This window comes from Thermobia domestica, chromosome 6 (genome assembly GCF_964235325.1).
Source record: "Thermobia domestica chromosome 6, izTheDome1.hap1.1, whole genome shotgun sequence".
Classification (NCBI taxonomy): domain Eukaryota; kingdom Metazoa; phylum Arthropoda; class Insecta; order Zygentoma; family Lepismatidae; genus Thermobia; species Thermobia domestica.
In genome coordinates, this window is record NC_137459.1 from 267,077,312 (window position 1) to 267,090,732 (window position 13,421).

The 13,421-nt window shown below is 42.6% G+C and overlaps 1 non-coding gene and 2 pseudogenes across 1 annotated transcript; all 3 read right to left on the reverse strand.

Moving 5' to 3' along the window:
- Positions 1–1,283: 1,283 nt before the first annotated feature.
- On the reverse strand, positions 1,284–3,585 carry LOC145688682 (large subunit ribosomal RNA; annotated as a pseudogene).
- Positions 3,586–4,142: 557 nt separating this feature from the next.
- LOC145688746 (5.8S ribosomal RNA) lies at positions 4,143–4,294 on the reverse strand. The gene has a single exon (XR_014131977.1). It is a non-coding gene; the product is annotated as a 5.8S ribosomal RNA (ribosomal RNA).
- An 891-nt stretch (positions 4,295–5,185) lies between these two features.
- LOC145688630 (small subunit ribosomal RNA) lies at positions 5,186–6,307 on the reverse strand (annotated as a pseudogene).
- Between the last annotated feature and the right edge of the window lie 7,114 nt (positions 6,308–13,421).

Below are 13,421 nucleotides of genomic sequence, written 5' to 3' on the forward strand. Positions count from 1 at the left end.
CTGTTGTAGTCCATTAATTAGGTAATCAAAACCCAAATTAAAGAGAAGGGAGTAAGAAGATCACCTTGTTTTATTCCTCTTTTTAACTGCAAATGAATGTCTCTGTTACCTTTAATAACTGTTGTAACGTCGGTGTACATGTCCTTTATTGTTTCCACAATCAGATTAGGGCAATCTTTCGCTTTGAGGACTTCTACAATTGCTGCATGGGGGACAGTGTCGAAAGCCTTGGATATATCAATGCCCAAGACGGCAACTCCCTCTTGCCTCTTACTATGATATAAAATTGGTTAAATAGAAAGCAATTATTGGGAGTGCCTTCATTTTTGGTAAATCCTTTCCGCCTATTATTATAGCAAATTTCATTCCGTAGTCTCTCATCCAGTATGGCACTAAAAATCCTGTGGAAGAGTGGGCTACTTGTAATCGGCCTCCAGTTTTTAGCTTGAGATAGGTCCATTTTTTTTTTGAATTAACGTTGTCCTATTTACGTTCCAAATTTGTGGAATTATTCCATTTGAAGGACAACATTAAATAGAGCCTCGAGAATATCAACAACTTCCGGGCTTTCTATATCCTTTTTTCTAATGTTATCTACCCCAGGAGCAGATTTTCCTTTTAATTTATGATCTTCATTAAAATTTCCTTTCTTGTAATTGAGTTACTTAGACGTTCTTTTGATAATTGATCCATTTGACCTCTCTGAAGGTTTATTTCACATTTACCTGTTCTACCCCATAAACCGTTATATAGCCGTTCTATATATTCATCAAGTGGTTTATTTACTGGTCCCATAGTCAGTTCCCCTAAGTTATTATCCATGATTTTATTGGGTAAGGCTTCAGAGTTAGTCCTATATAACTGTTGTGTATTTGCATATTGCCTCACTTTTTTGTTTCCAGAGTTAAATTTTCTTTTAGTTTTATTTACGTTCTTCTTGCTTTTTGTTTTGTCTTCATTACATTTCACTAGACTGCTAACAATTCCATCATTAAGCCTGTTCAAATCCGATATATCTAGGGTGATTTTATTTTCCAGTACAGGTCTAAGGATTTTGTAAATAATCCACAGATCTTCAATTAGCTGGTTATTCTTTAGTAATTTTATAATTTCCTTTCACTTCGTCACAAGGTGTAACCCTTGAAGTCACCTCGCCCAGCCCGGCACGTCAGCGAACAACCCACTTCCCGACCAAGCCCGACTAGCCCCGGTCCTCAGAGCCAATCCTTATCCCGAAGTTACGGATCGGATTTGCTTACTTCCCTTACCTACATTAATCTATCGACTAGAGGCTCTTCACCTTGGAAACCTGCTGCGGATATGGGTCCGATCGGGCGCGACACCTCCACGTGTCCCTCTCTCGGATTTTCAAGGTCCATCGGCACCCTCTGGACACTGCGGTGCTCTTCGCGTTCTATTCCCTATCTCCATGCGAAATGTTTCCAGGGAACGTGAACTCTGAAACAGGAAAGAAAACTCTTCCCAGAGCTCCCGACGGCGTCTCCGAGTCCAGTTAGGTTACCCTGGCGAACCTGTGAGAGTCCGTAGAATACGGTTCCGCTGCCTGGTTCTCGAATAGGAACCAGATTCCCTTTCGCCCAAACGATGGATATTGCATTCGGAAATCCGTGAAGGCTAAGCCAGATAGCGCTTGAGCCGTACTAGTGCCGTATTTCTGGACGAGGGTCCCAATTAACCCCTTCGCACAACAGTTCATGCCCGCAATCCCCTTGGAGTTATCCTAGGACTTAGGATCGACTGACTCGTGTGCAACGGCTGTTAACATGAAACCCTTCTCCACATCAGTCCTCCAGGGCCTCGCTGGAGTATTTCCTACTACGACCAAGATCTACACCAACGGCGGCTCCAGGCAGGCTCACGCCCAGACCCTTCTGCTCACACCGCCGCGACCCTCCTACTCGTTACTGCTTCATTCGGTGCGATATTCAGCCTCCACTGCAGTAACGGCCGAGTATAGGCACGAAGCTTGAGCGCAATCCATTTTCAGGGCTAGTTGCTTCGGCAGGTGAGTTGTTACACATTCGTTCGCGGATTCCGACTTCCATGGCAACCGTCCTGCTGTCTTAAGCAACCAACACCTTTCATTGTTTCAAAATAAGATCCGACTTAGGCGCCTTAACTCAGCGTTTGGTTCATCCCACAGCGCTAGTTCTGCTTACCAAAAGTGGCCCACTAGGTACTCCGATCCTAAACCTCTGCTTCACTTTCAAGCAAGCAGAGTGTCTCACCAATTTAAAGTTTGAGAATAGGTTGAGGTCGTTTCGGCCCCAAGGCCTTTAATCATTCGCTTTCCCGGATGAGACTCGTTCGACATTAGTTCAAATGAGCACCAGCTATCCTGAGGGGAAACTTCGGAGGAAACCAGCTACTAGATGGTTCGATTAGTCTTTCGCCCCTATACCTAGCTCCGACGATCGATTTGCACGTCAGAATCGCTACGGACCTCCACCAGGGTTTCCCTTGACTCCGTTCTGGCCGGGCATAATTCATCATCTTTCGGGTCCCAACATGTACGCTCTAGGTACGCCTCATCTCGCAATGAGAACGAGACGCCCCGGGAATGCGGGAGGGCCCGTGTTAGGCAACAGAAAAGCCGTTTCAACCCTTCCAAAGGAAAAGCCTATATCTTCCCTCAGTCTCTATACAGAGACAATTACTTTCATTACGCCTTTGAGTTTAGTAATTCCCAATGACTCGCGCACATGTTAGACTCCTTGGTCCGTGTTTCTAGACGGGTCGGATGGTCCATTAAACAGTACTCGCCACAAACAGGAGATACGCTCGGTTCATAGAGTCTGCACCAACAGCATCAGATTACTAAAGTCTGTGGCTAAGCCCGACGGCTAACAAATCCAACACTTGTACAGACATGAAGGCGTTAAACGCGGGCAACTCCGTATTGTCATAACGCCGAACGCCAGCCGGGACACCAAGGGTTTAAAAGGACAACGGGGACCCAGACAAGATCCTCCCTGGGCCGTAGACTGGCATTCAACGAGTTGTGACGCCTCGAAAGACAGAAATGCGAGGGCCTATGTACAGTCAGCTGAATCCCCCAGGAGTCCCAACCCCCGAAGGAGTAAATAATCAACCTAAAAGTGCACTCTACACAGTTCTCTTTGAATCTCTAATCCGGGGTTTCGAGGTACCATCCGTTTACCCCCGAACGGTTTCACTTACTCTTGAACTCTCTCTTCAAAGTTCCTTTCAACTTTCCCTCACGGTACTTGTTCGCTATCGGTCTTGTAATCACATTTAGCCTTAGATGAAGTTTACCACCCACTTAGGGCTGCACTTTCAAGCAACCCGACTCTGAGGAGAGGTCTTCCCGGGAACTGAAACGGACGCACGAGCCTGGCACCCTCTATGGGCAGTGGTTCCATTCAAGAGAGACTGAAACACGCCTCAAGAACTCGGGAGAATAGACCCTCCCTAACACCACATTTCTCAACAGCCAAAAACTGCGAGATTCGGTGCTGGGCTCTTCCCTGTTCGCTCGCCGTTACTAAGGGAATCCTAGTTAGTTTCTTTTCCTCCGCTTATTATATGCTTAAATTAAGTGGGTAAGCTCACTTAATCTGAGGTCGAGCGCCACAAGCACAGCGCGCCTGAAGGCTCGCGCACAACAGGACTTTTCAATTTACAAGATGTAAACCGCCAAGGTAAGTCAGGGGTCACCTTGTACTGAAGCTCATCCACGTATAGAGGCAAATTGGAATACCAAGACTCAGAGGCCCCATTACCTTGCGCTGGCCCAGGCTAGAGAATTGCATGGACAAAAGACAGTCTTGTTCCCATCGAAAGGTATTTGGCAAGGATGAAATCCAACGACCAAGTTCCCCAATTTACTCAGGAACTTTCGTCGAGACAAAAACTGCCTCAACAGGCGGATGTAAACCACCAGCCTTTGCTGCTCATTTAAGACAACCGCTGTCGCGGAAGCCCAAGAACACACAGGTTCCATTCCCCGGACCCATGGTCACAAGAGGTTACCAACAAGAAAGTGAAGCCTAGAGCGAGACCCCTTGCCAGGGCCCTTGCACATGGCCACAGAATTACTACCGAAGTAGCGAGAGGCTGTGCGGTCATCCGAAAAACTTCCACCGCCAGGATAAAGATACCGACCCTCAGACAGGTGTGACCCAGAAGAGATCCTGGGTCGCAATGTGCGTTCGAAACGTTGATGTTCGTGTGTCCTGCAGTTCACACTCTTTCGAGCAGCTAGCTGCGTTCTTCATCGACCCACGAGCCAAGTGATCCACCGTTCAGGGTTGTAAAAAATTCTACAACAGCATTTCACGTATGCCGGGCAAGATATTAAAGTTCGTTTAACTTACCGCATCGGGGGCCGCACTGCCTCCAGTTTGGCCCCGTCAGCTGCGGTCGCTAACCACAAAGCTGGGCGTGTTCATTCGAAAGCCTTTCCCTGCATCACAAGGAATTATCTTAGGTTGCCCATGAGTTTCTAGCCAAAAATCATGGCTACCGGTTTTTGATTGAAGGCCATCTTGAACAGAAAATGATACTGGCCTACAAAGCAGCAAATTCTAGCTCTAGTCGCCCGACCCGAGCATATTAAAGGCTTCTTGTGCTACTAACGTGTAAGCCTTGCTCCTCAGAGCCTTTTCAAGACTTCTCCCACAAAGCAGTCACAGCCTACTCGAGTCCTTGGAGGACAAGCTTCCGTTCTACCCCAGAACCCGACATCCGACACAAGCATTTTAAACGCTCCTGCTCCGATGGAATAAGTCTTACTCTTTTAGAGCCTTTTCAAAACTTCTTTTCAAAAGGAATAAGCATACTTGAGCCCTTGGATAACGGAACTGGTTTATCATGTCTCTGACCGAGCATTTACGACTCCTGCTTCAATGGAATAAGTCTTACTCTCCTAGCGTATTTTCAAGACTTCTGCTCCACCGAAATAAGTCTACTCCAATCCTTAGATGATACACGGACTGTGTCAACAGGTAGCCTACGCTACCCTCGCCGATGACAGTGGCTCCCATTCTTGCTGCTCGCTTCCCAACTGTAGGGAAGACACGGCTCACCTTCCTCTCCTTCGCCTGTCAAGATCTATGGCTCCCGTTCAATGGTGTCAATCTAACTGATACGACACACCAATAAGAAACTTTTGACATCAACCACCGCAGTGATGATGAATTGATAATGATCCTTCCGTAGGTTCACATACGGAAACCTTGTTACGACTTTTACTTCCTCTAACTGATCAAGTTTGGCCATCTTTCCGACACGTCGGTACCACCGCAAGACGGAGGTGCCGGGTATCAGTCCGAAGGCCTCACTAAATCATTCAATCGGGAGGAGCGACGGGCGGTGTGTACAAAGGGCAGGGACATAATAAGCGCAAGCTTATGACTTGCGTTTAGTGGGAATTCCTCGTTTATGGGACATAATTGCAAGTCCAATCCCTAGCACGAAGGAGGTTCAGCGGGATACCCGGACCTTTGGTCAGGAAAGACACGTTGATTCCTTCAGTGTGGCGCGCGTGCGGCCCAGAACATCTAAGGGCATCACAGACCTGTTATTGCCCAATCTCGTGCTGCTAGAGGCAGCCTGTCCCTCTAAGAAGACATGAACGTTGGAAGGAAAGACTCCAACGCCTATTTAGCAGGTTAGTCTCTCGTTCGTTATCGGAATTAACCAGCCAAATCGCTCCACCAACTAAGAACGGTCATGCACCACCACCCACTGAATGAAGAAAGAGCTCTCGATCTGTCAATCCTTCCAGTGTCCGGGCAAGTTGAGGTTTCCCGTGTTGAGTCAAATTAAGCCGCAGGCGCTACTCCTGGTGGTGTCCTTCCGTCAATTCCTTTAACCTTGGTGAGGTTTTGCAGGTTGGTGATTAGGAATGACGACATGGCTAATACTTGGTTTCTGCAAGAGTGAAGTCCGTACCCAGCTAATTAATTATAGTGGTAACATTACTATTTTATATTATTTTCCACAGGAATCCAGTCGTCTCTCAAGCATCCTTCAAGATAACAAAACTATTCCATAAAAATATGATTTAAAAGGAGCCATGCTCGCTTGGCTGTCCATGAGTTTTGTGTAATAGTGAAGTTACTGCTCAGTTAATTAATTATTATAACGACCTTCTTATTCTATATTTTTATAGAGCAGTTTGTATATTCCTAATTATATTTGAGATACAGTTGGATTCTTGTGGAAGATAAAAAAAATAAAAGGGGCCTGTTTATTCCAACAAATTCACTAAACCTCTAGCTAACCAAGCATTCTAAATTTCAATAAATACATTAATAATTATTATCTAATAGTGAATACTTAGTGTTCAGTAATAAAAAAACAATTATATGGGTGGATTATTTCTTCACTTGCATACCGGATTGCATTGGATTTCTAAAAAAAAATAATGATTAACTCTTGAGCACGTTTTGCCATGTTAGACATAGTAATGAATGAAAATTATTTTATTTTTCGTGAAATAACTGAGTGGCTTTTGTTAGCATATTTAAAGGTTTCGTGGTAAAGCTGTTTTAAATCTGTAATAAATATATGGCGTTTTGAACCCCGATGCCTAAGATATAATTGGATTTAGAAAGGAAAAGTAAAAGCATCATACTGCGAATATGGCGGGTGGCTCCTTCTTCCTCATTTTGAAGAATCATGGGAGTGAAGCATGCTGGGACTATGTTGCCAGATGTAAAAAAGTTTGCCAGTTTGTCGTTACTATATTTAAAACACACGGTACGGAGCGATACGACAGATTGAGTATTAATGAGAAAATTTAGGTGTAAATGGTATTCTTACTGGTTTTACTAGTTTGGATATTAATCAACTGAGCGAAGATATTAATCGACGGTATATAAATCTTGACGGTGGATTAATGAGGAAATTTAGGTGCAAATGGAATTTTTGCCGTATTTTTATCAGTCTGGATATTAATCAACGGAACGAAGATAGTCGGATTCGACGGTATATGTCTCGAAGGTGCATTTAAGGGTGTGTTGTGAAGAGACGAAATTATGGTGCAGATATATAATAGGGTGTACGGTTAATTGAATTACTAATTGACGATGGATTTAACGGGACGGTGTGAGGTGTGTTGCTGATTTAAGTTTACTGCAATAATTGAAACACACATATAAGCAGCAGGAAGTTTTCTGTCTAATCTGTTATGACGTTGGTCTAAATTTATAGGTAATATATATTAATGAATGCGTGCTGCTTTTAAGCTGGATTAATTATTGTGCCTTTTCACGGTCACGGTCACGGTAATTTTGGAATTGTGAGTAGAGTATTGGGCCGAAGCCCCTGACTCCAAGAGTTAGATGGCATAAGAGATATATACAACAGGTGGAGGTGGTTGGGTGGATAGTACTATTGTTTTGTTTGGTGTGATGGGCTACATCGGCAACTGTCGCAGAGTAGCTGATGATGACATCAGTACGAACGCTAGGAAGTTATTAAATGCGTGGCGTGCGATGGACATTTCGTAGAGCGAATTCAGTGCCGATGTTAGCTATTGCTGGATTAATGTGTCTGGGTAAAGTACGCCAGAATTTACTGTAGAGATGTCGTAGTAGTTCTCTGACAGTAGGGAGCTCCAAATCTTGCAGAATCTGTCTGTTTGATGTATATCTGTCGTGACGAGTGATTATGCGACCAGCTCTAGTTTGCACACTTTCAAGTGTTTGAAGATGACTGTATGAAGCATGTTGCCAAGCAGGGCATGCATATGAAAGAGTGGACAGGATTATCATCTTAAGTATGTGAACACGGACCTCATGAGAAAGTGAACTGCAGCGAAAGATCAGATATAACGCTGAGATTTTACGTAAAGCTCTTTGCTTTATATCACTGATGTGTGTGGCGAACGTTAGCCCACGGTCTAAAGTCACTCCCAAGTATTTGGCGTGGGTGGCGTGAGGAATGTGGGCGTTCTCATAGATAAGATGTCGAGGGGCGCGGACGCGTCTTCTACTGTGGACGACAGCACAACTTTTGTCTGCATTTACTTTAATCCTCCAACGTCTTGCCCATTCTTGAAATCTTATTAGTTGACGTTGCATATAGATGTAGCATTGTGCAAGGGAGCTACTGGTCGCGAGAAAGGCAGTATCATCGGCGTACGTTGCGAGAAAGCTATGTGGTAGTGTCGGTAGATCTGCTGTATACAGAGTATACAAAAGCCGTTAAAGTACAGCGCCCTGTGGAACACCTGCTTTGATAATCCTAGAGGAGGATTTGGCACCATCAACAGACACATGAAATTTTCTGCCAATGAGGTAAGAACGAAGTAAATGCAGAAGACGATCCGGAAGACCTTGGGTATACAGTTTATATAATAGCCCTGCTAACCAGACTTTATCAAATGCTTTTGAGACATCCAGATATACGCCAATAATGTGTTGTTTTCTATTGAAAGCTACAGTTAAATGATCTACTACGCGTACGAGTTGCGTAGTAGTGCTATGTTGTGCACGAAACCCAAACTGATGAGATGGTATGAGATCATTATTGAGTACATGCTGTCTCAGCCTTCAGAGTAACACACGTTCAAATAATTTACTTAAGTGTGACAGAAGACTGATCGGCCTATAGTTTTCCGGGAGCAACGGGTTTTTTCCAGGTTTGGGGATGGTGATGATACGTGCTTTCTTCCAGGTCTTTGGGAAGTAGCAAAGTTCAAGGATAGCATTAAATAAATAGGTTAAGAAGACCAGCAATTTCCTTGTGGGGTGTTTTAGTATCTCAGTTCTAATCCCATCAGGCCCAGATGCTATCCTTGCCGGCAGACGTTTGATATGTCTTCCTATTTCCCGAGGTGTTACTAAGATTATTTCATCTTTAGGGCTTTGTTTGCTTATGGTATATAATGTGGTTCGGATGTGCTGTTTGAAATAAGGATCAAGAATTGCTCTATTGGGCTGGAGCTGTTCTTCCAAAGAGTCGGCGAAAATATCCGCCTGCGACTGAGGGTCTTGAGTCAGTCCTTGAGATCCTTGAATGACTCTAGCTTTTGAAGCGTTTGTAGTGCGTTGGAAGGACTTGGAGTACGTCCAGATTTTGCGATCATTTACTGTGACATTTCGAAAAATGTCTTCCCAGTATTGTTGGTTTTGTCGCATAGTTAGCATCTTGAGCTTTGAACGCAGTTTGTTCCATAGCGTCTTATATGCTGGATGTAATGTGTGCTGCCATCGACGCCTAGCCCAGCGTTTTAGATGGATATACAGTTGTAGATGAAAACTGTCGCATTGACCGGTTTGGGTTAAAGAGATTTTGATGGTGGTGCTCGCTGCCTCTGCAGTACGAAGTGCTAAGGTGACGTGAGAAACTGCTTGTTCGATGTCCTCAATAGTGGCTGGTCTATCTCGTAGATCGATCATATTGTTTAATTCCTGTTTAAATACATCCCAATCAGTTTCTGTTGTTTTGATGAGAGGGGTGGTATGTGCGAGGCTGCGGTGTGAAACGTGGAAAATGACAGGATCATGATCAGAGTCTAAATCCGAGATGACATAGGGATGTACAGTAAAGGATACATCTTTGCAAATAGCGACATCAAGAACATCGGGTTGACCACCGAATTTTGGATGGTAAGTCGGGTCTCGTGGAGCACTGATAATGAAATTAGACGTTAGGATATATTGGTGTAAGGCGTCCCCTGCGTTGTTAGGTTTAATTGAGTGCAATTCGCCATGCTTAGCATTAAGATCTCCAGCCAAGATGACTTTTGTTCCTAAGCTAGCTATGATATCAAAGTCTGTAGGCTCTAGTTGTGTGGCTGGGGACCTGTACCCAGTGACCAATATTAGTGGAACGCCTGGAGTTATTAGCTCAACAGCAAGGGCCTCCAAAGTAAGTAGGGGTGGTATTGTAATCAACCTCACTGGGAATGACTTTTTGATGATAAGTAACAATCCTCCTTTCTGTCTACCCACTCTATCCTGTCTGTACACAATGTAGTTAGGTAAGCGCCAGCTAGTGATTCGAGCAGTATAATGCGTTTCTTGTACAAACATAATATCAACTTTATGTTGGATGAGAAATCTAATAAGTAGGTGTTTCTGCCCTTCGAGACCTTCTGCATTCCACGTAGCAAGAATAAGGGAGTGATGGAGAACCTTGGATTTAGAAGCAGCCATCGTCAACCATTTCCGCTATAGTTTCTATTACAACTGCAGTCTTAGAAGCTGAGTCGACTGCTTATCGGAATCGTGTAATCCACGTTTAATATGAGTTATTATTTTACGGAAAGGTAATTCCTTGAGGAAGGAAAGAACGGACTTTAAGTCCAGACCTCCTTTAGAGTTTCCTTGATTGAGTGCAGAAGTTGGCTCGATGTTGGAAGAAATGGGAGCTTCAGGATCATTATCTGCAGCCATTGGCTGGTTATTAACAGAAGTGGGAATGGAGGTTTTCTCTGTCGTTGGTTCCTGTAAATTTTTCTTGGGTGCTTCTGGGTGTTTCTTCGGCTGCTGTGCCGGTAATTTTAGTGCTTCAGAGTAAGACTTAAATACCGGGCAACCACGGTAATTTGCCGGGTGATCCCCCTGACAATTTGCACAAGTGGCGGGTGTTGATGTGTCTGGTTTACTGCAAGACTGTGTGAAATGCAGTTGTCCACATTTGAGAAACCTCGGGTGAGCTTGGCAGGTATCTTGAGAATGCCCCAAGTGTTGGCACCTGTAACATTGCAGCACTGAAGGAGGCTTATAGGTTTCGATCTGGACCTTGTAGTGCAGTAAGTTATTAATTGCATTTATCTCTTTAACAGCTGCAGTTCTCTCCAAAGCTACCAAGAACAGTGGCAGCAGTATTTTCTTATCAGCCTTGCTTTTGCGAGACATTTGGTGGACACTTATTGGTTTGAAGCCTAATCGTGTAAGTTCTTCCTTCAGGTCATCTAATTCGGTGTCAATAGGCAGTTTACGGACAACTACCTTTATTGGCCTTTCATTTTTTGCTACTCCTGTGGCATATTCAGTTTTCGCTTGCTCACAATAAGCTTTGATAGCGTTATAGTCATCTTTGGTAGCCGCTTGAAGTCGGATGCGCTCCTTATTGGGCTGAGCTAAGGGAGGCTCCTTCAATGCTCGCGACAAGGTCTTTATAAATGTATATGTGTTTGTTACTCCGTATATGAAAATCGGAGGCGGCCTGAAACTGGAGAGCTTGTTAGTCGGTGCATTGTTGTTGCTGGTACTAGTATTATCTGCTTGCTCAGGTGACAAAGTATCGAACCTATTACTGGTGGGAAGAGGTGGATATTCTTGGGTGCTATTAATTATTTTATCTGCCTTGTTGAGGTTCTCCAAAGAAGATATTCGTCGCTTCAGTGTTCCCACTACTCTGAAATCCATATCTTCAGTGTTATGCGACGTTGATGGTTGCGATTTACTTGACTGTTTAAGTGTAGTTGTCGTTTTCGCTTTCAGCTTCGCTGGGGCGGTTGATTGTTTCTTTTTGCCTAAAGGCAGAAGAAAATCTTCCGGTTTATACGTTGATCTTATTATTTTGCCCCTGATACTAGGATTCTTGGATGATTGTGCCTTTTTCTCAGTCTTGACTGGGGTCTTCCGAGAAGTCATCTTTATAGCGAAAGTGGGAGACGGCGCCAGCTTACCACAAAGGAGGGTAGTGGAGTATCTAGTAAAAGATATGTTCTTAGAGCGATGCTCTAAGTTTGGACTTGAATAATATGGCTTTTCCTCCGAAGAGGAAGCACAGAAAGTAATCGTTAGCCGGTAGAGATGCCGAAGTCGTCAACTGGTTTGTTCGAGTATCTCTGCCTCCGAAGAGGAGAGTCTCAAAATAAATCGTTAAGCCTAAAGAATAGCAAGGTCGTCTAAAAATAAGATCAATTTAGTGTGTCAGCCTCCGTGGAGGCACAAAACAATTCGACGGTTGTTTCCTTAACCTCGATGAGGTAAGTAATCCAACCGTATATACGAAGATCGCGAATCAATTCAAAAAAGGGAATGGAATACCTAAATGACTCGTTTATTTTTCTCCGCACAGCTACGGATACCCTATTTTATTTACCTGGTTAGATTGCAGGTGGCCAGGTCTGTGCCTTTTAGGATTACATGGAAATATCCTTTTAAAAGATTTGGTTTCATAGTGTGAGATTCTTTACTTTTCTAACTTTTATAGTTTGTGTAAAAAAAAATCTCAACTAGCTAATAGCATTTTTAGGTATTCATTTTTATTGTGCCTTAAAATAATTGTTTATTTGAATTTAATTAACGTTGAAAGAACAAAGTGAGATTTTATTTATTTTGAGTGTTTGGAATTTATACGTAAGATACTTTTGGAAAGCACTAACACTTTTAGGCATTAATTTTTATTGTGCCTTTAAAATATTTGTAAACTTAAATTTAGTTAATGTAGAGAAGACATAGTGAAATTTTATGTATTTTGAATGTTTTAAATTTATAGGTACGATTTTTTAAAAACATTAGCATTTTTAGGTTTGGTAATTTACTGGGCTATTAATGGTAAATACAATTCTGAATTTAATAGCTTTCAAAAGATAATACGAGATCTTAAATACTCTTTATGTTGTAATTTATATACAATAGTGGAAATTCAAAAAGAGTAGGAAAAAAGTGAGAAAGAAGAGCAACAAAAATGGACAGAGTCATACAAAAATTTTAAAGTATTTTGGAAAAGAATAAGGATGAAGTAGACATTAATGAAATATTTTATAGGTTTTTCCTTAACAAAACGTTAGCGGAAATTAGAAATAGAAAATGTCAGATGTTAAAAAAAACGTAAGTTACAGTAGAGAAGGCCTTGGCCGAGCTAACACCTATAGAAATAGGTATAGATTAAGGAGATGAAGTGGCTAATGAGAGAGATGATGGAAGGGATAAAGATAATGGAGTAGATCATAATGAGGTTAAAAATGTGGAAGTAGAACTATTAAAGAATATGATTTTAGAAGAATTAGCGGGTTAGGTGTCGAGTTACAACAGGGTGATGTGATAGACTTGTTTAAAAGGTTAATAGGGGAAATAATGAAAAAATATAGAAATGTTGTTGAGAAAAGGGAAGAACAGACAAGAAATGCGAGTAAGGAATAATTAGTTCTTTGTTAGAAGAGGTAGAGGGTAAAGTTAAAGACTATAAGGAAGAAAATTTAAGGCTTAAGGAAATGATTGGTAATAATTCAGATAAAATTATAGCGGAAAAGGATTGGAACAAAGAGTTAGAGGAAATAAATGAAAATCTAAATCAAGAATTAGGGAAGGTCCAACAAGAACTGCAATGTTTAAAACTAAGAGAACAAAAGTTAAGGGCGCTCAATTATAAATTAAAGGAGCAAGTAATGGAGTCTGAGTTCAAGGTTAAGCAGAACTATCATGAGAAAGTTGGGGAGTTGGAAAAAACAATTTTAAAGTATGAAAATG